This window comes from Anabrus simplex, chromosome 9 (assembly GCF_040414725.1).
Source record: "Anabrus simplex isolate iqAnaSimp1 chromosome 9, ASM4041472v1, whole genome shotgun sequence".
NCBI classification, from domain to species: Eukaryota; Metazoa; Arthropoda; class Insecta; order Orthoptera; family Tettigoniidae; genus Anabrus; species Anabrus simplex.
This window is the reverse complement of record NC_090273.1, coordinates 168,255,968-168,283,294: the sequence shown is the minus strand read 5'-3', so window position 1 is coordinate 168,283,294 and position 27,327 is coordinate 168,255,968. Positions and strand designations below refer to the sequence as shown.

At 38.8% G+C, this 27,327-nt stretch overlaps 1 protein-coding gene across 1 annotated transcript in view; it reads left to right on the top strand.

Moving 5' to 3' along the window:
- LOC136881055 (lipase member H-A-like) overlaps positions 1 to 27,327 on the top strand; it is a 377,915-nt gene that overhangs the window by 304,802 nt on the left and 45,786 nt on the right. The gene's annotated exons all lie outside the window — the stretch shown is intronic.

Genomic DNA, 27,327 nt, shown 5'->3' with positions numbered 1-27,327 from the left:
TGTAATCATAACCTCAGACAAAGATGGTAGATTTTGCGTCGATGTAGTAGGTGTTTCTGCAATAACATCTGTAGTTAAAAACTCAACACGCTTAGATGGTGATGTATCATTAAGTTCTTCTTCTTCTTCCTTATCTTCCTCTTCTTGATCTACATCCTGCTTCTTCTCTTCCGTATCTTCTTCATGCTTTTCTTCTTCATGCTTCTCTTTATGATATGATGTTTGCATAGAAGCAAAACTTGAAGTAGACTGCGGTAATGAAGTAGAATTAACAATTTCTTTGAGTGGTGTACTTAGTTGTGTTTTTAAAAATAAATCCGTGTCTGCTTGAATACGTTCAAGCTCTTTAAATTTCCGTCGAATATTTTTTCGAGCTTGGATGATATGTTTTGTGATCTCCTTGCTAGATGTTAACATGATGGTGGTTTTTAATCAAGTAGTTACTGTAATTCTGTGTTAATGCATATAAAATGATCGAAACCCATGCGATATCGTCCATGCTGTACATCACTTTCTTTATCAATAACTAAAAAGCTGTAACGGTGTAATGACCAACATTTGGCACACATACGTTTAAAGTCATCGAATGTCATATCAGTGTTAACATGATCGTTATACACATGTCGCATGTTGCGCTCATCTTGCCGAAAAAGCACAATAACATTTGCGTTGTCGCGTATCAACTGCTTAGGCACACGAGAATAGGTTTGGCACAAATAGATGCAATCAACATATTTATGCCGACCCATACTAAAGAATGCACGAATAACGTTTTGCTGTTCTGTTGCAACATCATCAAAGATCATAAGAGAATTAGGAAGCACATCGTCTGGTGATGGTACTTGCTCATGTGAATTAAATTTAAAATATCTTATTCCATCTTTAACTAGATCGTGCATTACAGTTTGTAGAATAGTATATAGCGGCTGATAGAGTGACTTTGCGAAAACGTAAATATTCTCGAAGCGTACACCATTTACAGAAGTAATAAGTGTGAGGAAAAGATTTGTTTTACCGCATCCCGACGGACCTGATATAATACATCGAACAGTAAAAGGAAACAACGTTCCATGGCGTTTTCTTGTAGTTGTACTAGAACTAGGTAAGAGATGTGGTACAATGTCGGTAACAGGTAGTGTGTCTTGCTGCTTTATAATCTTCATGATAACTGAATCATAAAGTATGTAATAGTAATATATATATTAAACGAAACAAGAGGCAACGGTTAGTTTATGATTTGCTCTTGACTAGTAAAGTCGTGTCCAGCATGGTGAAACAACGATATCCAAACGACATGAAGAAGAAGAAGAAAGTAAAAACTGTTGGATGGAAAGATGTTATAAAGGCTGCGCAAAAAGCTATTCGAGGGGAATACAATCCTCGTGTAGCTATTACTAAGGCGTTACGCGCAGCAAGAGCGAGAATTTCTCCAAAGTGTAGAGCAATATTTAGTAAACGTGCGCGAATTATTCCTCTACCAAAACGAGGAGGATTTCTTCCTGCGCTGTTTGCTGGCTTAGCAGCTTTAGGGTCATTGCTAGGTGGTGCTAGCGCTGTAGCGAGAACTGTCAAAGCTGTAGAAGAAGCGAAACAACAGTTGAAAGAGAGTGAACGTCATAACAAGACGATGGAGGCAATTGCGTTACGAGGCAAAGGTGTGAACATGAAGCTAGCGCCATACAAGAAAGGGCTTGGTATCTACATTTCTCCAAAAAACGTCTACTGAATGCACTGCCATATCGAGCTCTAACGCATGATGAAGTTTTTACGTTTGCTAAACAACTAGGAATTCATTATTTTCGAGGAGTGTATATGCGCGATCAACTACCAGCACGTCCACGTGAACGTGAAAGTGCCGTAATTAACTTAGACGACAGTCGTGGACCTGGAACTCATTACGTTGCTTATGTAAAACGTAAATGTAAAGTATGGTATTTTGATAGCTATGGAGATTTACCTCCTCCTTTTGAGCTCATACGTTATTTCGGAAGCAGTGCAGACATTGTTTACAATAAAAACCGTGTGCAAAACTTTAATACACGCATGTGCGGACGATTATGTCTTATGTTCTTATATCAAACCCAGACAGTAGAGAAAGTGTATTAGTATCTACGTGATGACGAACAGTGAAAGAACGTTTGCTGTACGTGGAGAAGGACCTGAAACAACCGTCTATTTTAATCCACCAATCGAACTTGGTTATCAGCCGCATAGTCTTGGACTAGTATCGTTTGAAAGCTACAATAAAATCTATAATGTGCGTGATGGTTTAAACAAGTTCTATTACGATGAGTATGTGCTAACACTACCCTCAGGTAGTTATACAGTAGATGATATTCACGACTATATTGAAAGTACGTTAATTGATCAGTTTGGGGAAGATAGTTTTAGTAATCATAATTACAAGTTCTCAATCACTAAAAGCAACATTACACATAAATGTGTTATTGAATCATCATTTAAGATTGACTTCAAATCACAACCTGATTCGATTGGCCCACTCCTTGGATTTTCATCGAGGGAGCTCCTACCGAACGTACGTTACGAGTCTGATCAACCTATAAAACTCTTCGATGATTATAATGTGAACATTACTTGTAATATTATTACAGACTTGAATAGTAATCTACAACCTTCGCACGTCCTGCACGACTTTATTGTTACAGAGGAACGTGGATATACTATTTGTGAGAAACCAGCAGTAGTTCTTTATCATCCTGTCTCTGTAAAACACATTAGCAACATTACTCTTAGACTTGTAAATAAACATAATCAGCTTATTCATTTAGATCAGCATGCGTACGTAGCTTACAAACTACATCTTAAACCAGTACGAAAACCATCTATAAAACACGGTGTACATTCCGAAGACATACTACATGTGTGCAGAGACTCATCGAGTTAACAGATACCCATAAGCAGATACTCCAAGATTTGGGATATACACTACTACAACAGAATGGAAGAAATGCTAGATATTACGAATACAGTAGAAAGTCGTGAAGGTGTAGTACGAAGTGAGCTTCATTCCTATCAACCTTTTACGTTTGGATTAAATAACAATGATGAAATTCATTTTATTATTAATCAACAAGATGTTTACACCTTACCACACGAAAGCTACCTCTATATTGAAGGACGATTAGAAAAGTCTGATGGAAGTGGACCAAGCACTTCACAACTAAACAACCATGCTCTAGCTTTTCTCTTTTCTGAAGCGCGATATGAAGTAAATAATGTTGAAATAGATCGAACGAAGAATGTTGGTATTACAAGTGCAATGAAACTCTACCCTTCTTTCTGTGATGAAGAAAGTAATCTTTTGCGGATGGCTGGATGGTGTCCAAAAGCTACTAACAACTGGATGATTAATGAGGATGGAACTTTTACGGGTATGTTATCACTGAAACATATTTTTGGATTCGCAGAAGACTTTACACGTATTATAATCAACGCAAAACAAGAGCTTATTCTAATCCGTGATCGAAGTGATTACAATTCTCTTAAAGCAGTAGAAACACCTGTAGAATCGAAAATAACACTGCATCGTATACTGTGGCGGATCCCACATGTAACCTTATCTGATCGTGAAAAACTTCGATTGCTCAAGATTGTAGAAAATGATACACCATTACCTATACGTTTTAGAAGTTGGGAGCTGCATGAATATCCTGTGTTACCACCTACAAACAAGCATAGCTGGGCTGTTAAAACATCACGTTTTACTGAGAAGCCCTTGTACATTATTTTTGGATTTCAAACTAATCGTAAATTCAATCACGAAAAAGATAGCTCACTGTTTGATCACTGCAAATTAAGACACGTTAGACTATATCTCAATGGAATTACGTATCCCTACGAAAACATCGACATTAACTTTGAGAAAAATAAGTTTGGGATGCTCTATGACATGTTTTGTAAATTTCAATCATCGTATTATCAGAAAGAAGATCGTCCGCTATTTACACCTCAAGAATTTAAAAATAAAGCACCGATTGTAGTTATAGACTGCTCTTATCATGAAGAATCTATAAAAGAATCTCCAGTTGATATTCGTTTAGAATTTGAAACATCTGAAAACATTCCTGCTAACACAGCAGCCTATTGTCTTATTATTCATATGAGTGATGTTACTTACCATCCGCTAACGAATATTGTTACGAGACTATAAATAAGAATAGATCTTTTTCATTTTCATTAGTGTGTGCTTCGACATCGTACGCTATGGAACAAAACTGTAAATCTGCATGCTGTTTGCATGCTCATACGCACCATCTTATTTATGTTTCACGGGTGAGTGAGGCTATTAAGATGTTCTATAAACGTAGATCGTCGATGCCGAAACATCTTATTCAATACTTACCACCAGGATTTTTATATACGTACGCTGCCTCTTACGTACATAATTTTTGGGACATCCTTCCTCTACACAGTAAGATGTCAATCGAAGTAGCTTTATGCAGAACTTGTGAACGACATTACAAGCATCGAGGAGAAAATGGTGATGATGAATGGGATGGACCAAATCCGAGGATTGAACACTGTACACAGTGTATGAATGAACTTTCTCTAGTACTTCATGATGATGATGATGATGATGATTCCGAAAAGGAATAACAGCAAGTTAAGAAGTATATGATCTTCTCTGTAAAGCATAACATACTTAGTATGATATATTTCTAAGTGCTTTGTTTAATTTGAATGTTGCAGGAGGCATTTCAGAAGCATATGTTGTTAAGAAGCACACCAACCTTGTCAGCAGCAAAAAACGAACACTGTTGTAGTACATTTGTAAATAAATATTTGATCGCATTCAAAAATGTTGTACTTATTGCATTGCTTTACTCCGACTTACTCTTAAGAAAAACGATCAGGTCTAAACATGCACAATGACGTCATCACAACAGCACGTGCTTACTCTAGCTTTCCCCGATGCATGTTTAAACTTGTTCGAATTTACCACTACCACATCCCTTTACATCGACTTACTCTTAAGAAAACGGACAAGTTTAAACATGCACAATGACGTCATCACAACAGCACGTGCTTACTCTAGCTTGCCCGATGCGTGATTAAACTTGTTCGAATTAACCGCCATCACATAGAGTGCAGCAGCGAGGTAAGCGATGTAAGATGGCGGTAGCTAAAGATGGCAGCACGGTGCTCTGTTGATTAAAGATGGCTGCTTGTCAAAAAGATTTTTTCAAATTATCCGCCACCACATAGAGTGCAGCACTGAGGTTTGCGATGCAAGATGGCAGGTGACAGCTCGTCAAAGGTAAGTAGCTAAAGAGGGCAGCACTAAGGTTAGCAATGCAAGATGGTGGATGACAGCTGTGACGTAAAATATTACTCGCAAGATAGCACCACGATGCTCTTTTCATTAAAGATGGCAGCTAGAATTTTTCAAATTAACCGCCTCGACGGTAAGTAGCTAAAGAGGGCAGCACTGTTCTCTCTGGATTAAAGATGGCTGCTTGTCGAAAAGAATTTTTCAAATTAACCGCCTCAAAGGTAAGTAGCTAAAGAGGGCAGCACTGTTCCCTCTGGATTAAAGATGGCTGCTTGTCGAAAAGAATTTTTTCAAATTATCCGCCACCACAAAGAGGGCAGCACGGTGCTCTCTTGATTAAAGATGGTGGATGACAGCTGAAGAGCGAGTAGAATTTGTTTCCAAACAAGAGCACGTGGAATTTACCACCACCACATAGAGTGCAGCACTGTTCTCTCTAGATTAAAGATGGTGGATGACAGAAAAGCGCATAGGTTTGTAAAGCACGTAGAATTTGCCGCCACCACATAGAGTGCAGCACTGTTCTCTCTGGATTAAAGATGGCGGATGACAGCTGTCAGAAAAGCACATGGGTTTGTAAAGCACGTGGAATTTGCCGCCACCACATAGAGTGCAGCACTGTTCTCTCTGGATTAAAGATGGCGGATGACAGCTGACGAAATTGCCCCGCATGAGGGCAGCACGGTGCTCTATTGATTAAAGATGGCCGATGACAGCTGTCAAAAAAGCACGTGGCTTTGTTTCCCAACAAGAGCACATAGAATTTTTCAAATTGCCGCCACCACATTTCAAAGGTATCTAGCTAAAGAGTGCAGCACTGTGCTCTGTTAATTAAAGATGGCAGATGACAGCTGTCAAAAAAAAGCACATGAGTTTGTTTCCAAACAAGAGCACGTGGAATTTTTCAATTTGCCGCCACCACATAGAGGGCAGCACGGCGCTCTCTTGATTAAAGATGGCTGCTGTCACGTGGAATTGCCTGCCACCACAGGTATCTAGCTAAAGAGGGCAGCACGGTGCACAAAGATGGCTGCTGTCAAAAAAGCATTTTTCAAATTATCCGCCACCACATTTCAAAGGTAAGTAGCTAAAGAGGGCAGCACTGTGCTCTCTGGATTAAAGATGGCGGATGACAGCTGTCAAAAAACACGTGGCTTTGTTTATCTCGCGCTAGTGAGGTTAAGTTGGTAGCACTAAGGTTTAGACCCGTCAAGATGGTAGCACTGCCGATGACAGGTGACGAATTTTGCAGCTACTGCGATATAGAGGGCAGCACAGTGCTTTGTGGTTTAAAGATGGCGGATGACAGCTGTCAAAAAAGCACGTGTCTGTCAAAAAGCACGTGGCTGTGTTTACCTCGCGCTAGTGAGGTTAAGTTGGTACCACTAAGGTTTAGGTCCTTCAAGATGGCAGTACTGAGGTTAGCGATGCGTTGTTGTCTGTCAAAAAGCACGTGGCTTTGTTTACAAATCTGTCAAAAAGCACGTGGCTGTCAAAAAACACGTGGCTTTGTTTACCTCATGCTAGTTAGGTTAAGTTGGCACTACTGAGGTTTAGGCCCGTCAAGATGGCAGTACTGAGGTTAGCGATTCGTTGTTGTCGATGACAGCTGTCAAAAAGCACGTGGCTTTGTTTACAAATCTGTCAAAAAGCACGTGGCTCTCAAAAAACACGTGGCTTTGTTTGTCTCGAGCTAGTTAGGTTAAGTTGGCACTACTGAGGTTTAGGCCCGTCAAGATGGCAGTACTGAGGTTAGCGATGCGTTGTTGTCGATGACAGCTGTCAAAAAGCACGTGGCTTTGTTTACAAATTCAAATTTCCCGCGGGAGGTGGAGAGGCATCTGGGAGGCCTCTGGCTGAGGTGGAGGTGGAGGAGGCATCTGGGAGGCCTCTGGCTGAGGTGGAGGTGGAGGTGGCCTCTGGGAGGCCTCTGGCTGAGGTGGAGGTGGAGGTGGCCTCTGGGAGCCCGAGGTGGAGGTGGCCGCCGAACTGTCCAATTATACTACTTTTCTTGAATTTGCAGAGATTGTAAACTCTTTCTGGTTTTTGTGTAATATTGAGTGGGGCCTTTGGAAGGCCGTATTTGTGCTCTTGAATTGAGAGATTCTCTCCTCGTTGCAACATCTGATATGCTGTAAACTTGTAATTTCCAAACTGCTATTTGTACCTGTAAATATTTATTTCACTAAGTGAAAAGTTGGTTAAGTTTGTGATTTGAAAAGGAATATAAATTTTATTTAAAGTTTTAAGTTAATCTTTGATGTAGTAGATAGAGCCATTCAGCCCGCACCTTCTTTCACCTCTGTGCGACTCACAAAAACCCGGTAACAAGAGGTAGCAGAGCGTGATTGAATGGGTCTAGATTAAGACCTTTTTGACCGATAAACGTAAGATCACTTCTGAACTTTAAGAATTTTCTCGGTTGTTGGGAATTTTTCCAAATTATTAACTTTTTTGAAACATGTCTGGTCCTCGCGAAGTCCTCGCTCGCGGCTACTTGCCCAAGGAGGAATTGATCTATGAACTCCTCATTAGAAACGTCCAATCTGGAGGCACTTAAAGAATCCTTTGCATCACAGTTTTTGGCGAAAAAGAAATTGATGAGGCTCTATCCATTATCACTGACAATACCACCGAGCTAGCGTCTGTAGTTTTTTTAAGTGAACCATCCATCTGCTAATCAACTTAAGAGAGTGCAGACTAGACTGTTTCATTTCTATAACAGGGCTAGAGACCTCTTGTCTCTCAAATTAAAAGAGGATCATGCTAAGAAAATCTGTTGGAAATGTCAAATAGAGTTAGTCAATTTTTGACTGGGGCAGCAGCTCCCAAAACCGACCAAGTTGCCGAGATAAACTTGGCTACTGAGGAATATCCTAGTAAATCCACTGAAAGTAGGAAATTTGTGGCAACTGAGCAAACATCGGAAACATTGGAAACTGAGTCGGGTCGTCCTAAAAAATTCCACCTTTCTGTTTGAATAATGCTGTGGTTGAGACCTCTCAACCTCCTATGCCGTCACCGATTATGTCACCCGCTTTCGGTAGTTTTCCTCATCTATTGGCTATGTTGCTTAAGAGAATTTCTAAATTTTCAGTAAACTCCACTAATGAAGTCAATTCCTTTCCTAAGGTTCTTGGTAGAATTTCAAGACCATGCGTTAGTATTCTCCCTATAGCATTCCCAAAATACTTCGAATTATGTATCAATATTCCGTAGGCATCTTTTTGGATAAAATAGTTAAAGCCATAGCTGATAGATCATCCATAGCAGACTTCCACGCCCACCTTCTGGCAAATTTAATTCCGGCCAGAGCAATGTCATCATTGATCCAAAAGTTCTATTTTAGGGTACAAGGATTGGATGAAAATCTTCCCGACTTCATCCAAGATATCAAGTTTTATACTGGCTTTTCGCTCTGCATTTTTCCGAAGATCAAATAGTGCAAGCAATTGTCGAAGGCATGTCTCCGCCCTACAGGTCGTATATACTTTTCGTTGCTCGTCTTCGAACCTTTTCAGAATTAGAGGCTATGGCTGTGGCAGCCGACGGAGTAATGTACCCTGGCATCTTACGGGTCGCTAATGAGCCCCTTCCGCCTTCTAACAGCTCTCGGCCTCCACCTCGCCGAACTTTCACCACCCGTAAATGTTATGTTTGTGGTTCAATGGAAAATATGCGCAATACATGCTAATTGATAAAATCGAGTGGGACAAAGAATGGAGCAGGGTCATCTCAAGGTTGCTTTAAATGTGACTTGTTTACTCACCTCGTAAGGTTCATCTCTAAAGATAATTGGCAACGCTGATTCAGAATTATTTGGTAAGATAATAAGCTACCTTGGAAACGATGTGGAAAGGAACGTGATAGTAGCAGGTGATCTTAATTTAGAAAATGTCAATTGGGTTGGTCACGCAAACGACAGGAAGCACGACCAACAAATGGCAAATAACTCAGTATGGAAAGGGTAGCTGATTCAGAAAGTGACGGAACCAACTAGAGGGAAGAATAATCTGAATGTGGTGCTGGTAAAAGCAGATAAGCTCTATAGAGATCACGAAGATCTTATGTGAAGGTGTTACCGCTACTACAGTGGTTACACAAAACAAAGTAAGAGCAACTACACAATATCAGAAAACACTGCACAGTCGGGTCTCCGCCAACAACATAATACGTAAATATCAGTAGGGCCACCTAGTGGACAATAAACCAGGAAAGTGGAAGGAGCTAGGACTTTACCGAGGGCATGGACATGGCTTAGCTTGCAGACTCTGGAATGATCAACCGCGATAATTAAATTTAAAAATATTATTTACAAAAGGATATCACAAATACATTCCGAACAAAATCCGCCAACTTGCAACTTACGAACGATTTGCTCTGTGCTACACATAACTTAGAGGTTCTTTGATAATACAAGTTCAAAATTTCAAACCAACTATACATCTAGTTACAAATCCAGTTGTACAATGCAATTTACAGTGAAGTAAACGTACTCTCCAAACCTCTAGCATACAAGTGACACTGAACTACCAGAGGCAACCCGCAAGGTAAATATATTAAACTACAATCGACATATTGTACCAGTAAAAGAGCCCGACTTTAAGATTTATTTTCAATGTAAGCATGGAATAGTTCTCAGGGCTAAACTGGATTAATAATAGCTAGGGCTTGGTACAGGAGGCAGGGTCCTATCTACAAGAACAGTTTGAATCTGATCTGATAAGAGTTTATTCATGTAATGCATATTAAATTGCACATCACCTCATGGTAGATAGGGGTTGTCTTCCATATTGTCCTTTAAATGGCCCGGGTCTCCAGCTCACCAGGCCGCACCGGCTGGAACACATTCCAGAAGATGCCCAAGTACTCCGTCAAGATGCGGTTGGTTGCATGGAATACGCCTCAAATTCCCGATGCTCGTGATGACCTCCGCTGGTTCCTGACGATGTTGAGGGTAATCACGTTAGCCAAGTACAACGAGGTTGATGCCCACAAAACTCCGAAAATGTGTTCTTCGTCACTCGCAGAATTGATAAGTCAAAGTTCATGAAACCTTAAATCATTAGTTTTCACACCATTAGTAAAAACACTAGTCAATGTTTATAAAGACTTTCAAGAATTCACTCTTTAACACTCATGGAAATGACAAGTCCGTGTTCATGAAGACTTTCAATGATGTTATAGTTCATCAATGGCAAAAGTAATCACTGGCAAAAATCGAAAGTTTATGCTCATGGAAACTTCGAACAAATTTAGAGCTCATCACTCGTGAATATTCCAAGTCCTTGAATAATCACTGGCGAAAAGTTAGAGTCCAACACTGGTAAACATTACAAGTCTTTGAATAATCACTGGCGAAAAGTTAGAGTCCAACACTGGTAAACATTACAAGTCTTTGAATAATCACTGGCGAAAAGTTAGAGTCCATCATTGCTAAATATCACAAGTCCTTGAATAATCACTGGCGAAAAGTTAGAGTCCGTCACTGGTAAATATTACAAGTCTTTGAAGAAACCACTGGAGAAAATTTAGAGTCCAACACTCGTAAATATTACAAGTCCCATTTATAAATACTTAGAAAAATTCAGAATTCCTCAACACTCGTAAATATTACAAGTCCCATTTATAAAGACTTATAAGAATTCGTTCCTCAACACTCGTAAATAAAGACTTCGAGGAAATTCAGAGTTCCTCAGTGAGACTATAACCACACGGAGATAGCTTCCGACGATAATGGCAGCGAGTAGAGCCACGCTGACTACTCGACTGTCACTGACTGACTGAGACTGATATATCAGGCTATATTGAGCCCTCCTTATATTTGGTTTGGGACATCTACGTCAAATATGCCGTGAAGCTGGTTATCTCCTGAATCCCTCGACGAATTTTCTTGAAATTCAAGCATAGCAACGTTTATGTAATTCCCTTTAAAATAACATGTTGATCAAGTCGCTACCACAATTATTATAGGAGTTTTAAATTTTATCTCCATCGAATGTTCCGGAAGGTGTGACGCTTGAATCTGGAACATACGAGTTCAGGCTAGCTGCACGTGGCATGACAGGCGGGTGATCTAACTAGCCCCTGCGGCTACGTCACGCATACAGCTGTTCTCAGCTTGCTCGCTCGTCCTGCTGAATGTAAACAAACCAGGCTTGCACGGAGTAATATGCGTGGTGATAAAATACGATCAACTCTCAAAAAAATATGCATGTACAGGTCGTAACCGGTACAATATTTAGTGAAACAAGGAAAGGGGATGTCTCGTAAACAAACAGGCAAGCCCAGCTAAAAAGCCAAGGCTTCATAAATAATTACCTTACATCTGGAATTTCATGTTTTACATCTATAACTTTTTCGTAGCTTACAAGTTCTTCTTTCACCAGAATGAATACTCCCCCTCCTACCATTCCCATCCTATCTCTACGATACACCCTCCATTTCCATGAGAATATTTCTGCATCTCTTATATCATTTCTCAGCCATGATTCAATTATTATTACAATATGTATATGTGCTAAATTACTTAATTCTATTCCTTTCTTTACAATACTTCTGCAGTTCAGCACTAACAGTTTTATGCCATCCCTACTTGACTTCCAGATCCATGTACTCTCGCCGCTCCCTAGGCCACCCCGTTTCCCTGATTGTACATCCCAATATCACTTCTAATAAAATTTCCTAACTTATATGTACCACTGCGGTTTAAGTGAAGGCCATCTTCTACCCACCCATTAGGATCTAGAAATCTCACTCACATACCCACTCGATAGTCTCACCCTCCTACACGGTATTTCACAGATAACATTCTCCGCCCGTGCTGCAGTTACCAGAGACCACACTATGTTGCTACTTATACCTGCTTCTACGCCATTTCTGCGTCCAGGATAGCTGGCGTAAAGATTTCCCGGTCTAGATCTCAGGGTTCAATATTGTTATTTTCGTAAAGATTTTTATCTTGAGATTCAAACAACGTTGATACGCTAAGTAAATCTATCTACAATCGGAAATGATGGACGTCTCCATCTGTCGTATCAGGAAATTACAAGAAAATCGATAATTTTACAGCTTAAAACTAAGGTGATCCTCATCACTATGGAAAACATCAATAACACATTATACTAACCTCAATAAATGTCAAATATTCAAGAAAGTAAAATTAGGTGGATGAGAAAAGTAAAATGTGGGGATTGAGTCTGAAATTTGATTAATATTCATTCTTGTCATTTGTGCTAATACAATCAGCATCAGTTATTGTATTTGGCTTCTTGCATCCCCTTTTTTATCTGTTTTATGATATATCACAATTGAAATGGATTATTAATTATATTCAATAAAATACCCATTGAAAGAAATATAAATTGGATGTCGAAATCGGAAATTGTAGGTTGTATCGATCTGAGGATCATTCTGTACTTTAGTTTTCATTAACTTTGCTTAGGTCAAGTTTTGTTAATATAAGATTAGATGATTTCGTAGCGTTTCAATATAAACTTTTGGTAAACGTACGTTTCTCATTCGGCAGCATAAATCTCCTACCATTCAAGTTAAAATTACTATGCTAACCATCATCATAGTTTGTACCAATTCGTTTTAATATAAATAATCATTGGATGTCTCTAATATGATGATAAGATTCTCAAATATGACCAAAATGTAAAAAAATGACCTAATGTGCGAGTTATTCTAATTATCTTGCCTAGGGAAAAAACATTTTTGATGACACTATATAATTATCCATGTCAATCACCGTTGAGGCCATCATTATTTGGGAAAAATGGATTTTATAATAGTAATATTAAATTGTATATTATTCTTATAGTAATTCCTTTTTGATGATCTCAGCCTTTAATCATGAAATTCCATAAGTATATGTATGTATAACCTTGTCGTCGTTAATCTAGGATACGGATTCTCAGACAATATATTGCTACCGTATAATAAACATATAAGAACCTGCTGTTCGCCAATATTCCTTTCCTTACTCTCATCTGATATATCGTCATATTTATTCAACATATAACATTGTCATGTTTAAACCATAACTCATTTTACCTTATATCACTTCATATTCCTTGTTAGGGTAAATCAATCTATCACTACAGGGCAGTCGCCAAGGTGGCGGATTCCCTATCTGTTGTTATGATCTCGAAGAAATTGTAAAGTTATTGAACATCTCCCACAATCCCCAACTCCCCTCCTTATAAACAAATAGTTTCCCCAATTTGTCCTCTTGAATTCCAACTTAATCTTCATATTGTGATCTTTCCTACTTTTAAAGACATCACTCAAACTTATTCGTCTACTGATGTCATTCCACACCATCTCTCCACTGACAGCTTGGAACAAACCACTTAGATGAGCAGCTCGTCTTCTTTCTTCCTAGTCTTCCCAGACCAAACTTTGAAATATTTTTGTAAGGGTACTCTTTTGTCGGAAATCACCCAGAAGAAATCGAGCTGCTTTTCTTTGGATTTTTTCCAGTTCTTTGAATCAAGTGATATTGGTGAGGGTCCCATACACTCTAGTTGGGGTCTTACCAGAGACTAATATGCCCTTTCCTTTACATCTTTATTACAATCCCTAAATACCGTCATAACCATGTGGAGAGATGTGTACCCTTTATTATGTGATCACAACTGAGAGACTCTTCCGATTGGCAGAAGACAGAAAAACTTTCTCCAGAGTAATGGCCGACGTCTGGGCAACCGTATATGGCACTTGAAGAAGAAGAAGAAGAAGAAGGAGTGTGTAACTATAGAAAGTCAATATTGGACGGATGATCACCACAACTTAGTGATCGCAGGATACCGAAATGACGTTCTAGGGGATCTTGATTAAATTTTCCTGTCAAAAAACATAGCTATAATTCTGTTCCCACAAATATTCAGACCCTTCTAAGGTACTTTCCATGGTAACTCTTAAAGACTCCAGTGTTCTTTGTGAAGCGAATGAATTTTGAGTATCTCTGAAAATATTCTGCCATTTAATTAAAATTTCATGTGTCTGTTATCCTTTGTATAGTGTTTGACTGGGAATAGCAGAATTTAATGCGTCAATCAGACAGTTTAAATCGCTTGTGAAAATTCCCGTTTGTTTACTGTCTTCTAAACCCTGTGTTTTAATATCCCGATAGAATGCTATACCAGTAGCGACTGATCTACTAAACAGTTGAAATGCCAGTCTTACATTCATTCGCTGAAACGAATTAGGATCCAAGTGGCAGAGGTCAGTTTGTAGCAAGCTTTCAATCCGGAAAATTCAAGAGACGAGTCACATTCGTAAATTTTCCTGTAGAATGAATAACCAACAATGTTGCCATCATAATTAACCTGTCCTTTGTCATGAAAATGATTTCTTACACATTTCAATATATGCAGCGCGTCTGAAAATGCCCATAATTTTCTGTTGGAGTCAGCTGGATTAGAAGTATAATGTTACCAGTTATTCGTAAGCATTTCCACAGCTTTTTATTCGACTGGCTACCATCCGATATGAAACCAATGATTCGGACACCTACTTGTTCTAATTGTATGATGACTTGAATGAGAATGGTTTACAATTATATCACCAGGGGTGACTTTTCGGCCAGCATATATCGCTATGGGTTGCATCTAGTTGTATAGAAAAGGAACAAACATAAAAATTAGAGCATGATTTGCCAACTGACCCTTGCTTTTACCTTCAGTAAATTTCCCTAAATCAACAAAACCATTCCCTTGCAACGAATCCGAGTTAAAGCGAATTTCTCCTCGTAACTTCACCTCGTCAAATATCAACATCCCTAAGCGTTCATGTTCCTCCTTTCCATGAAATAATCTGCTATGGCAGCAGTAGCATGCTCGTTTATGTCGTATGAACATTTTAGGCCGTTCACCAAATTTTTCAAGTGGGATTCAGAAAGCAAAGGCAGCAAGTCGTGATTTAAACAGTGCCGATAACCCTTGGGAAACTTTCTTTCTGAAAGAAGTGCATCAAGAAGAAATTCATCACTATATCTCATTCCTTTTTTATTTTCCGCTTGACATTTCTTTAACATTGTATCGACAATAATTTTCTGTTTTTTTGCTGAGAGAACCGAATTGCTTTGATTGAGTAAAATTTCTCTTTGATTTTATATCAGAAATACCTTTATCAAGCAAATGTATCTTAGCTTTAGCGACATTGAGTTGATTCTGCGTTCTAATGAAATTACGTTTCTGATTCTTCAATCTCCTCTTTAATAGCGCAATTGTTTTCCTAACATCTGCGACATTAGAGCTATCTTCAACTGCTGAGCATACAGGTTGATTACTATCACTGATATGTACGATCTGTTCTTCGTGTGGATTGCCTATTCGTGGCGGAGTTGCCTTAGAAACATACTTGGGTAGATTAGGAAATGTTTATGGTTTTTATTTCCAGCGCTGTCTTGGTATCTCTTCTCTTTTACCATTCACCGTAAACGAGTCTACTTTTAATAGAAAGTCATCGCAAAAATGAATGTCACACACGAAATAGTTATGAGTTAATTTTCGGTCTTTTCTATGGATAGCCTTCTCCCATTTCAGTAAAACACCACTCTCTTTAGGGGGCCTACCTGAAGACGATCGGTCATACCCAGATCTGCAGCCGGGTACAAAACACGATGTGATAGTTTCCTCCCGCACTGACATACGTTGCCTTATAGCGACAAAGACTGAGGCATAACACTTCTCACGCCACTCAATCGTGAATACATTAATAATGCAGACTATCGAAACATCTCTGACAGCGACAATAATGAGCAATAAAAATTACTGCAGCTGAAGGTGAATATAACACGGGCTAATGGCCAAGGGTCTCAGTTGACATCGCAATCGCCTGTGCTGCCACCAAGCGGGTGTCCCACTAACCTCTTGAGTTCTCTTACGGGCGAACGGAGAAGATGTCGTTCTAGAGATGGGCACTATCGACTGAAAACCGCTATCGACTAGTCGGGCGATAGTCCCTTCGAACTATCGACTAAATAGTCGAATGTTTTCAGTCGAACAAAAGTATTCATTACTTCCTGTCGAGAAGACTGAACAGCCGAATGATTTCAGTCGAATGAAAGTATTCATATAACGCAAGTAGTCAGTCCATGAAAAACATTCGAATGTTTCCAGTCGAAAATCTCCGTATCAAAAGTGGAGAGTCGTACTTTTACGAATTCGACTCATTTTAACGTAATTTACCAATAATTAGAAATCACTTGTATAGACACCCATTAAAATCCGATTTACGCACTCGTTCGTACACGTGGCTAATAGATAGAGAGATGCCCTTAATACGAACCAACATCATACGAATGGCCTTTCTTGGTGCTAAATGGACAGTGAAACGTAGAAAGACGACAATGAGGCTCTATCCCCGAACAATGCTAACAATAATAATATGTAAAACGCGTTGCTGTAGTTCACAATCAAGATATATTGTATTTGAGAACAGCCAAACACAATACTGCCGTATTTTCTAGATTATTATTATAGTTATTCAGATTATTATTATTATTATTATTATTATTATTATTATTATTATTATTATTATTATTATTATTATTATTATTATTATTATTATTATTATTATTATTATTATTATTATAGTTATGCCTTATGTATGAATAGGGCTTAACGTGATTGACATAAACAAATATGCAACGAAATAAAGAGCATATAAACGACAAGAGAAAATCGTCATATATAGTAGGTACGTACATATGAAGTTAACATAATTATATATTACATATCCGAAGTGACCATAAACCGATAGTTCCATTCGCTTTCATGTTGCTGTGACTTGAGTGCGACTGAATTCAGTCGACTTGTTTTGTGCTGACTGGACAGCCAAACGTGGAGAGATGCGTGGCGGGGATGCGACTGAATTCAGTCGACTTGTTTCGTGCTGACTGGACAGTGAAACGTGGAGAGATCCGTGGCGGGAATGCGATTGAATTCAGTCGACTTGTTTTTTAAAGTAATCGACTATTACGATAGTTTAAACTATCGACTAGTTTGATAGTTATCAGTCGATAGTGCCCATCTCTATGTCGCACTTCCTCTTCAATACGCTATGGTATTCGTCACTTCCTCTATCTGGACATTATTCTTGTAACCAACAATCTTTAGATATTGCTGACTGAATACCTCTGCCTTTTGAAGATCTTTGCTTACACACTCCCCTTGTTCATTAATGATTCTGGAATGTCCTTCTTGGAACCTGTTTCTGCCTTAAAGTACCTATACATACCCTTACATTTTTCACTGAAATTTGTATGACCACCAATTATGCTTGCCATCATCTTATCCTTAGCTGACTTCTTTGGTAGATTTAATTTCCTAGTAAGTTCCTTCAATTTTTCCTTACTTCCACAGCCATTTCTAACTCTATTTCTTTCCAACCTGCACCTCTTTCTCATTCTCCTCACTTCTCTATTATAATATAGTGGATCTTTACCATTCCTTACCAACTTTAAAAGTACAAACCTATTTTCACATTCCTCACCAATTGTTTTAAACCCTTCCCAGAATCTGTTTATATTTTTATTTACCGTTTTCCACCGACCATAGTTACTTTCTAAAAACTCCCTCATGCCTGTTATATCAGCCATATGGTACTGCCTAATAGTCCTACTTTTAAGACCTTCCTTTCTCCCACATTTATTTTTAACACGAAACAGCTTCTAATACCATCTATCACTTCGGTTTCTCTACAGAGCTCATCTGGTTTTACCAGCACCACATCCAAAATATTCTTCTCTCTAGTTGGTTCCATCATTTTCTGAATCAGCTGCCCTTCCCATATTAACTTATTTGCCACTTGTTGTTCATGCTTCCTGTCCTTCCCATTACCTTAAAATTGACATTTGGTAAATTGAGATCACCTGCTACTATCACATTCCTTTTCATATCGTTTCCAACATAGTTGATTATCTTATCAAATAATTCTGAATCGGCGTCAGCGCTACCCTTTCCCGGTATGTACACTCCAAAGACATTAAGTTGCCTATTATCTTTAGGGATGAGACTTACACCTAGAATTTCATGTGTCTCATCTTTAACTTTTTTATAGCTTACAAATTCTTCTTTCACCAGAATGAATACTCCCCCTTCTACCATTCCTATCCTATCTCCACGATACACACTCCAGTTCCATGAGAATATTTCTGCATCCATTATATCACTTCTGAGCCATGATTCAACTCCTATTACAATATCTGGTAAATATATAGCTATTAAATTACTTAAGTCGATTCCCTTCTTTACAATACTTCTACAGCTGAGCACTAACACTTTTATGTCATCCCTACTTGACTTCCAGTTCCCTGCAACCTCATCACCGCTCCCTAGGCCACCCGTTTCCCTGAATGTACCTGTCAATAACCCTTCTAAACAAATTTCCTAACATATATGTACCACTGCGGTTTAAGTGAAGGCCATCTCCTACCCACGCATTAGGATCTGGAAATCTCACTCCCAGTTTCACACATACCCATTCCATAGTCTCATTTAAATGCCCAATCACCTTCCAGTCAGTATCCCTCCTACAGACTATTCCACTGATAGCAGTCTCCGCTTCCTTAAACTTCATCCGTGCTGCATTTACCAGATCCCACACATCCCCAACTATGTTGGTGCTTATACCTGCTTGTCTTACGTTGTTAGTACCAACGTGAAACACTACCACCTTCTCCTTTCCCTCTTCCTTCTCTTCTACTTTCCTCAACATCTGCCTCAAACTAATTCCTGGATAACACTCTACCCTGGTTCCCCACATGACCAGCACCTCAACCCTTCCCCTTACCTGACGCTCAAATTAACTTACTTCCAATATCGGATCAAATAACATTAACATGAATTATCTCCATATTTATTGCATTACGGTAACATATAACCTCCACATATCACTTGGCATTGCGTATTGAAGATCCTAAAATTATCCCTCTTATTAACATTTCATATATGGTATAGTATAAGACGGCTAATTGGGATTATTTGTTTTCATAAGAACACTATTAATACTTTATTACACTCCCTAACTTGGGTTTGTCTTGTATTTGATTAAGAATAACTATTCCCTTATACCATTGGCATAAATAATCACTCGCGAGAATATGATGTAATTTAAGGCTGTAAACACACATATTGGTCATCCTCTACAGCTCTGGATTCTGGGCCGGCTTCGCTGATGTCATCCATGTCGGTCTAGCTCGGAATCATCCAGATATAGTCGACTTCCAATCTTCTTAGCAAGCCATGGTTTCCTTCAAGAGCTCGATTGAAAATACAGTATTCTATGATGAGATCAGCTGTAACATTATAACAGTTTCAAAAACTTCTAACATGAATTATCTAATTGTATTCCGTTTAATATAATTTCGTATGGTAGTAATGCTTCTATCAGATATCCAATATAACTGGAGATATTTCAATTTAATAGCTGTCTATCGTCTCTAGTGCAGAATCCGCGGCTTTTCACATTTGCCGCTGCGAATTAATTTATGTAGCGTATTTTATTATTTTACGCGTATTTATTAAATCTCATTATATGTTCTCTTCTGTGTGTCCTTTAAATAGCTTTTCATTCTCATTTTCTTCTCAGTTTCTAAGAATTGGACGCGATTTTCTCCTTCTTCTTCAGGACACTTCCATGCAGTTGAATTAGACTTTCATTTGTAATTTAAAACAGTGTCGTCCTTTTTGTCTTGGTCACTGCCACCGACTTTGCGTTACTCTCAATTCCTTGACATCTTATGTAATTTATCCATTGTCCCTAACTTCATTTCTGGTAAACGCGTTCGTCTTAAATCGGTTGAGCTTGACTTATAGAATATTAGAATGGCACACTTGTCTTACGTTGTTGGTACCAACGTGAAAAACTACCACATTATCCTTTCCTTCATCCTTCTCTTCTACTTTCTTCAACATCTGCCTCAACCTAATACCTGGATAACACTCTACCCTGGTTCCCTTTCCTCCACACACTTTCCCCACATGTCTAACAATGGAATCCCCCATGACCAGAGCCTCAACCCTTCCCACCTCACTTGATCCCCTCCCCTCCTGGTAAGACCTAGCTCTCCTGACAGCTCCAGAAGCTATTACCTCTTCCCCCTTTTCTCCCTTCAGTGACCATCCTCCGCCTGTATTTTTCTATCCATTATTCTACATTTCTCTTTCCTAACTTTTCCCTTCCTTCTTTGTTAGTGTGTAGTCAATAATCACGCCGTAATACATATTAATTGGTGAACGTTGTATTGAATTCGTAGACTGTCAACCCTTGGAAATTCACTCAGAAAGCATGAAAAACTTACCACTTCATAGCAACTTCTTTCAATTTTGATGTCCACCCCCACCCCCAACCGTAGACTCAGGAACTTTTGGTGCCCCTCCTCCCGACTTCTAATTCCCAGTCGTCGCAACTGTCTATTGTAATTACATAACCTTTTCAAACTTGAGCTGAAATTCTACCCACAATAAAATGACAGTGCTCTGCTGCATCACCGCTACCACAGTTCCTCTCTGTCTTATTGAGATGACGTTCTCCAGTGTCCTTCCCTGGTGGATTCTTGGTCCTCCCACCATCTGCTTACCTGCCACATGTCTCTCCAACATAAGCTTGCCTCCATCCTCACTACAACCACGTCAATCTGGACGTTCTGACCCGATCTAACAATGATTTTCAATCCCAGCTTCCTTAACCTGTCCAGGCTTTTTTTGTATTGTGGACCTCAGGAGCTTCATCTCAGATGTTTTGAGTCCTTGTTAGTTTGGGCGCAGGTTTCTATGAAGTACTGGGATAGTTCTGAACTAATTCTCACACATGACTTGGAGGAATGAAGTAAACAGTATCTGGATGTCCGATGTCCCTCTAGAAAGCTAAAGTTTATCACTTGAATACTGAAGGCATTATTGGAGCAAAATGAGATCTTAGTTGAACCACCTAGCAAATGAGGCTCAACTTAGTTCTAGTATACTGAGTGATGTTTATGATGTGGCTACAAGAGTAGCGAAATGACCTCAAAGCGGTGCGAACCTCCATTACTCGCACTTTCAGTAACTTTCTCAGCTCAGTACATGGTCAAGTATTCCGTTCTTTGTTCAAACATGACATTTCGTACATGAAGCACAAAGTGGCAGCAGCCCGCACAATAGGGACCGTGCGTAACAACAAATTTTCGACCGCAGCGCCCCTAGCGGAAGAGACGGTTATTCATCGGTAGGAGAAACAGCAGAATAACATCAGCTGTCGTTGTTTACTTATTGAAACGTGTTGTGAATACGTACAATTTGAATTAATCAGCTATGTCGAATGCTGTTATTCTTGTGGGTTTTCAGAAAATTATGTGGAGTTCTCAGTATTTTAGGAATTCTACTTTGAGGAAAGGAAGAGAGCTTAATGATAGCCATCACATATATCAGGTGGAAGAAAAACTTTCAAAAGAAGTATCTGGTTTATGTTTGAGAGAGACAAATGTTAGTCAAACCCCATATATCAAGATAAGAATTTAAAAAAATCTTAATTTAGATCCTTTGCTTACATAAACGAATCCGATCTACGAAATGTCACGGAATTATTTGTCCCAAATGGAAGATAATAATGGTTTTTATTCAAATAAAGTGTAAAATCGGCGGTAAATTAAGAAAAAGTAAGAAATATTTTACTCGAAGAGAGTAATATGGATACATGCTTTAGTACCTTACAACTATTTTTTCTGCTACGTCGCAGCGCTTCCGTACGTGTTTTGTTTGTCTATCACTTTCGTGTGTAAAATCGTCAGAGTTTCTGAATCACATTTTGAATTATCACTGGGCAAATATAAATTACAAAATAGTACATTTACATTTCCCTGGTGATATGAAAATGGTAAATTATCAGCCTGAATACCTATACTACAAACAGTTAGGGGAGATTGTGATTCAGGAACAGAATTCATGTTTTCTTGCATTTCACTTTGCCTCCCTTTCCTCCTCTTGTACCTGACTGTCAGATTCCTCTAGTTAATATCCAGGGCTATCATGGTCTCTGGTAGGTGTTCCATCAGTAAAGTTTCGGATTCAGATTCTGGAATTACTGGCAGGAACCCACAGTTTTCCATCAAGTGTTGAACGTTTTAAATATGTTATCCATGCTTCCCTTCTGATTTATGGGCAGCTGCGGCTGGAAATGGAAAAAAATTCGTTCCTGGTGGGCTGTTTTAGTAGGTTTAATTACAACCGTACATGGAACAGCTCACGTGACATTTACTGCGTTTACTGATGCGGTACTATGAGTATCGTTCATGCTTAGAGAATATGCTGAAAGAACCTAATCAAAATGTAGGCTACCTCAGTAAGCAATGTGAACAGTCAAAGACTTACAGCTAGTAAAATAAAAAACACTATTCAATAACTCGATGGTGAAAAATGCTCCTACTGCTCCTACCAGTTACTTCAGATAAAGCCACCAGATGGCAGCACTCGCTATACGCACGGTCCCTATTACGCATATCAAACCATCATGCTATTATGTACGATGCTGCATCTTAGCAATTTACGTTCACTAACCAATTTACACACTTCATTGATTATATTCTGATAGTCAGTGAAATGTCTAGATTAATATGAATGCAATAAACAAATAAATGCTAACTTTTGGCATTACTGCTTCCTGCCCCCTGGCGGTCAAGAGCTAAACTACTGGAATGTCCCGCACAAGCACTGCAGTCCGGTCTAGCGCCAGGAACCCATACAGTCACAATCACCGTACAACATATCTGGGAGAATTCAACAACCATCATGAACTGTGCAAATACAGGCACGGTAATGAACATGAATATGCTTTTGTGGATTGGGCCAAAGCACATTATATTCATCTTATCTTTGACGCTAAGATCTGGTGCCTGGAAAACGCATCACGATCCTGTTTTTTGCTTTGTCTCATCAGTCATTGGACACGTTCCATAAAGTCAACCCCGTCTAATTTGGGGCTAGTACACCTTTTAGAAGAGCATTTGCTAGGCACAGATGGAATTTTCAAAAGTCCAATTGAGACACCTTCTCAGAAATTCTGGATAAATGTGTAGGATGGATCCTGCCAGCATGTTCAAACAACTGTACACGACGATTCCGTAAGGTATAACGGTCTCCCAAATGAACTAAAACAGAACGCGGGTAGTGTAGTTATTGTTCAGAAAAGTAGGTGGTAGCACCCCACGAGATCGCCGAGCACATGCTATTGTGGGTACAGCGTGCGGCCGGCCTCCTGGATTATCCAGTAACTACGGGCGAGTTCTGACACTGCAATGTTTCTGATTTCACTTGTAGTATTTCTTTCTGTTAGAGGATTTGTTCGATACACTTTGTCGTTCAGTTTACGCCACACACTGCTACGTATGAAGACCGAGGCACTGAGCAGGGGTGAATCTTGTTCAAACCACACACGCGATTTTTCTTCTTCCGTTAACTGATGGAAGAACGATGTCAAAATGTCATCTTGATACCTCTCTGCATTTACTGTAGTCTGAAAAAATAGGCCCAATTATTCTCCTTGCACTACAGCACACTAAACACCAATCTTCCTATCATAAACACCATTAGGAGTTTCTGCACACCAATGTCAAGGGTTATGGCTGAAATCAGGCCTCATCCGAAAAGAACCCGAGCTGTGGGTTGAATAAACGATACAGACCCGTGTACTCTGTGTGCAGTAGTTTTGTGAGTGATTCATTCGGTGACCGTTCAAGATTTGTCATCTAGCTTTTCCTCTGTTACATCTGTTCGTGTGCGCGCCAGTAGTTGCAAATGTATTTACAATTGCAACCTTACCAATTAGTAAACCAAACATTCAAAAGAAAAGCACAAACATCAAGAAGAAAACAAGCACAATACTTACCGAAAGGCAGTAGCATAAAATATGAAGCTTGGAGGGCAAAGGCGAGAATAAAAAGGCCAGGGTCTTACATAAATTTGACAGTTTGCCAGGTAAATATTGCTAGCTACTAAATGACACACCAGATAAGTTTGAAATGAAGAAAATTTACTAAGCAAATGTAATTTGAAAATGGTATAAAATAAGAAAAATAAAAATATATATATTTCTTTTTCTAAAATTTAAAAATGCAATCAAACTAGATGAGGAAAACAGTATTTTAAAATAAAGTTGAAATTAAGGAGAAATGAAGCTCACATTAACATAGGCTTCCGCCGAAATTAAGGTTTGAAAATTCATTAATAACTCATTACCTTACATGCAGAAAATAATATTATTTAAAAATTGGTTGCAACCGATATGCGGGCCCGCGATATAAAATCACTTTAAAATTGAAATTTGCTACACTACTAAAATACTAAATTACAAGACGCACACAAGGACACACGAAAAAGAAGAAAATTTAGTGGCTCCAACCGCGAATAAACATTACTCCAAAGAAACGAGCTAGATGAAAACACAATAAAATAATAGCGCACAGCAACCCCAACAAAATGAAGTATATTAAAGGAAATTTACAATTAACGGTGCGCTCATAAAAATAATTAAAGAACACTGAAGCACCCAACAGAAGCTACCCGTTACCGACGCGAAGCCAAGATCCCCTAATAATCATCAAAGCCACCCAAAATATTAACGTATCTTCAGATTAGATAAGAAGGGATGACATGACGTAATAAAGACAAAAGCAAGGAACACAAACAATGGGAGAAAAGATAATAAGACAACGAAAGAAAACTCCCATTATTAAACTTAATTTTGACCAGCAAATTTCAATTTTAAGATTTTAAGTTATTAAAATAATAATAATAATTATTATTATTATTTATCCAAGAGGTGATAGTACCAGTTTACATTAGCTTTAGTTAATCAATTTACCTGCAGTTTACATACTCTAGAACAGAGGGGGCCGTGGAATGCGCTACGATGCGAATATGAGGTGTCATTAATAAAGGCCCGTAACAATGCGATAATAATCACGTACAGATAATCAGCCACGAAGGCAATAGGACTAAAATCAGACAGCAAATACCACCAACCAGGAAAAAATTAAGGGAGAAAACACGCACCGAAATGAATTACAAAAAATAAGAGTAATAATAATAATAATAATAATAATAATAAGATTCATCATCATAATGAACATCAAGAAACACAGTTGGCAATAATGCACACCGACAAAAACGTAAGATAAAATCACTTACACAAAATATCACCTCATAGATGCATAACTAGCGATCCCGAGCTCCCTACATTACATTAAATTTTCTTTTTCCAACGGATTCAGTTCAAATATATATCAAATTTTGCTTACAAGGTTACACTATACCAAAATTGTCGTTTATAATGTTGCTCATGTCCACGATGAAATTACTCACACTAGTGCCTGAACGAACGGGATCCCTTCAATAAATTATAATTTTCAGTACTTACTTGGAGTTAATATATCCAACTTACGAGACACTTGAAACTTTTCATACCGATAACGGTTAACTCACTGCACCAAGTTTACATGTTACATTAAGAAAATATTAAGGTTGGAGCACACTGGATAACTTTCAAAAAATAACAGAGCCTAGCCCTAACATTATGGTTTAACCGCCGGAGTCCGGCTCCATAGTAATTGCTTTCCCTTCTTGCCAAGCCGTCCGCTTGGGAGCTTCACACAACACAGCCATCTTGGAGAGTCGCGGCAAGCAGACTACTGCAGACTACTGAGCTCACACCGAGCTAGGCGAGTAGCCAGTCCCATAATTCAACGCGTGCACCGCGAAGGTGCGCATAAGTTACAAAATGATAATTCAGCGCATCACATCGTCCAGTCAAATGCCTGACAATAATGGATAGATAACTTGAATTAAATTGGTCTGGTAACTTCCACAGTTAGGAAACAGTTCCAACAATAGCCGATAATATAGATAACGGCTGGATACACAAGTCGACATGACAGATTAATAAATAAATACTCTTAGATGCTTTGATGTAATAATTCAGTTATGTCCAGTAAATATTAGTTCCTATTTTCACATTACAGTCCTCCCCTCCCGAAGCCAGAACACAGGGGAGGCGCAAGTCCAAAACAATGGATAGCATGCCATAGGTATAATTTCAATGTCCAAACAAATCTTCATACGTTGGATACAGGAAGAGACACACCAATTTTTTTTTTCTTTCAGGTTCAAATAACAAGGAATGGTCTTACTTGGTTGCAGGAATGTTGACCTTCACACAATACTAGCAGATTACATGTTGAGTGTGAACAGAATGGGATGCAACGTGGCCAGCGTCTCATCACACACCACACAAGTTGACAGCACATGACACAGAGTAGGATTATCATACCAGTACAGAGTGTAGTAGGCAACCATAGGTATCATACATTCTTGCTCTCTTAAGGTAGTTGCATGGTTGGAAAAGCGTGCGCAACACAAACTGCAACATAATATGTCGGAGCACAGAATAATGTTCCAAAGACCGTAAATAATTTTGCAGGTCGAAATACACAACACAGGCATTAATGGCGTCGTGGCATGGCACATAACTAATCACTCGAACAGCCGAAACGAAGTAGTACTCGAAAATGTCTGATGGAGGATACCGTTGAAAATTTAGATGTATAAGTTTTGATGTCACTTGAAGTTTATAATCATAATAATTTACATAGTCTGTCATCGATAGTAATATCTGACAATGTATCTTGCGTGTGAGTAAGTTACATAATTTTGAAGAAAATTATTAAACACATTTTTTAAAGAAATTCAGTTTACATGACCATAAATATGTTTACAAAATTTTGATGATTAAGTAGGCTTAATTTGACTCAAGTGTACACGTCTAATGCGTTTGGCAATAGGGTCGTTAACTAACAAGGATACTGGAGTTAAGAACTCTAATACCGTACAAGGACCGTGATAACGAGCTGCTAATTTAGCAGAAAATTTATTTACAGCTTTACTACTAGGATAAGACTTGACAAAAACAGTGTCACCCACAGATAGATTGGTAGGGCTGCGTCCTTTGTCATACTTCTTTTGCACATTATCATAGGAAACAACAAGTTTTGC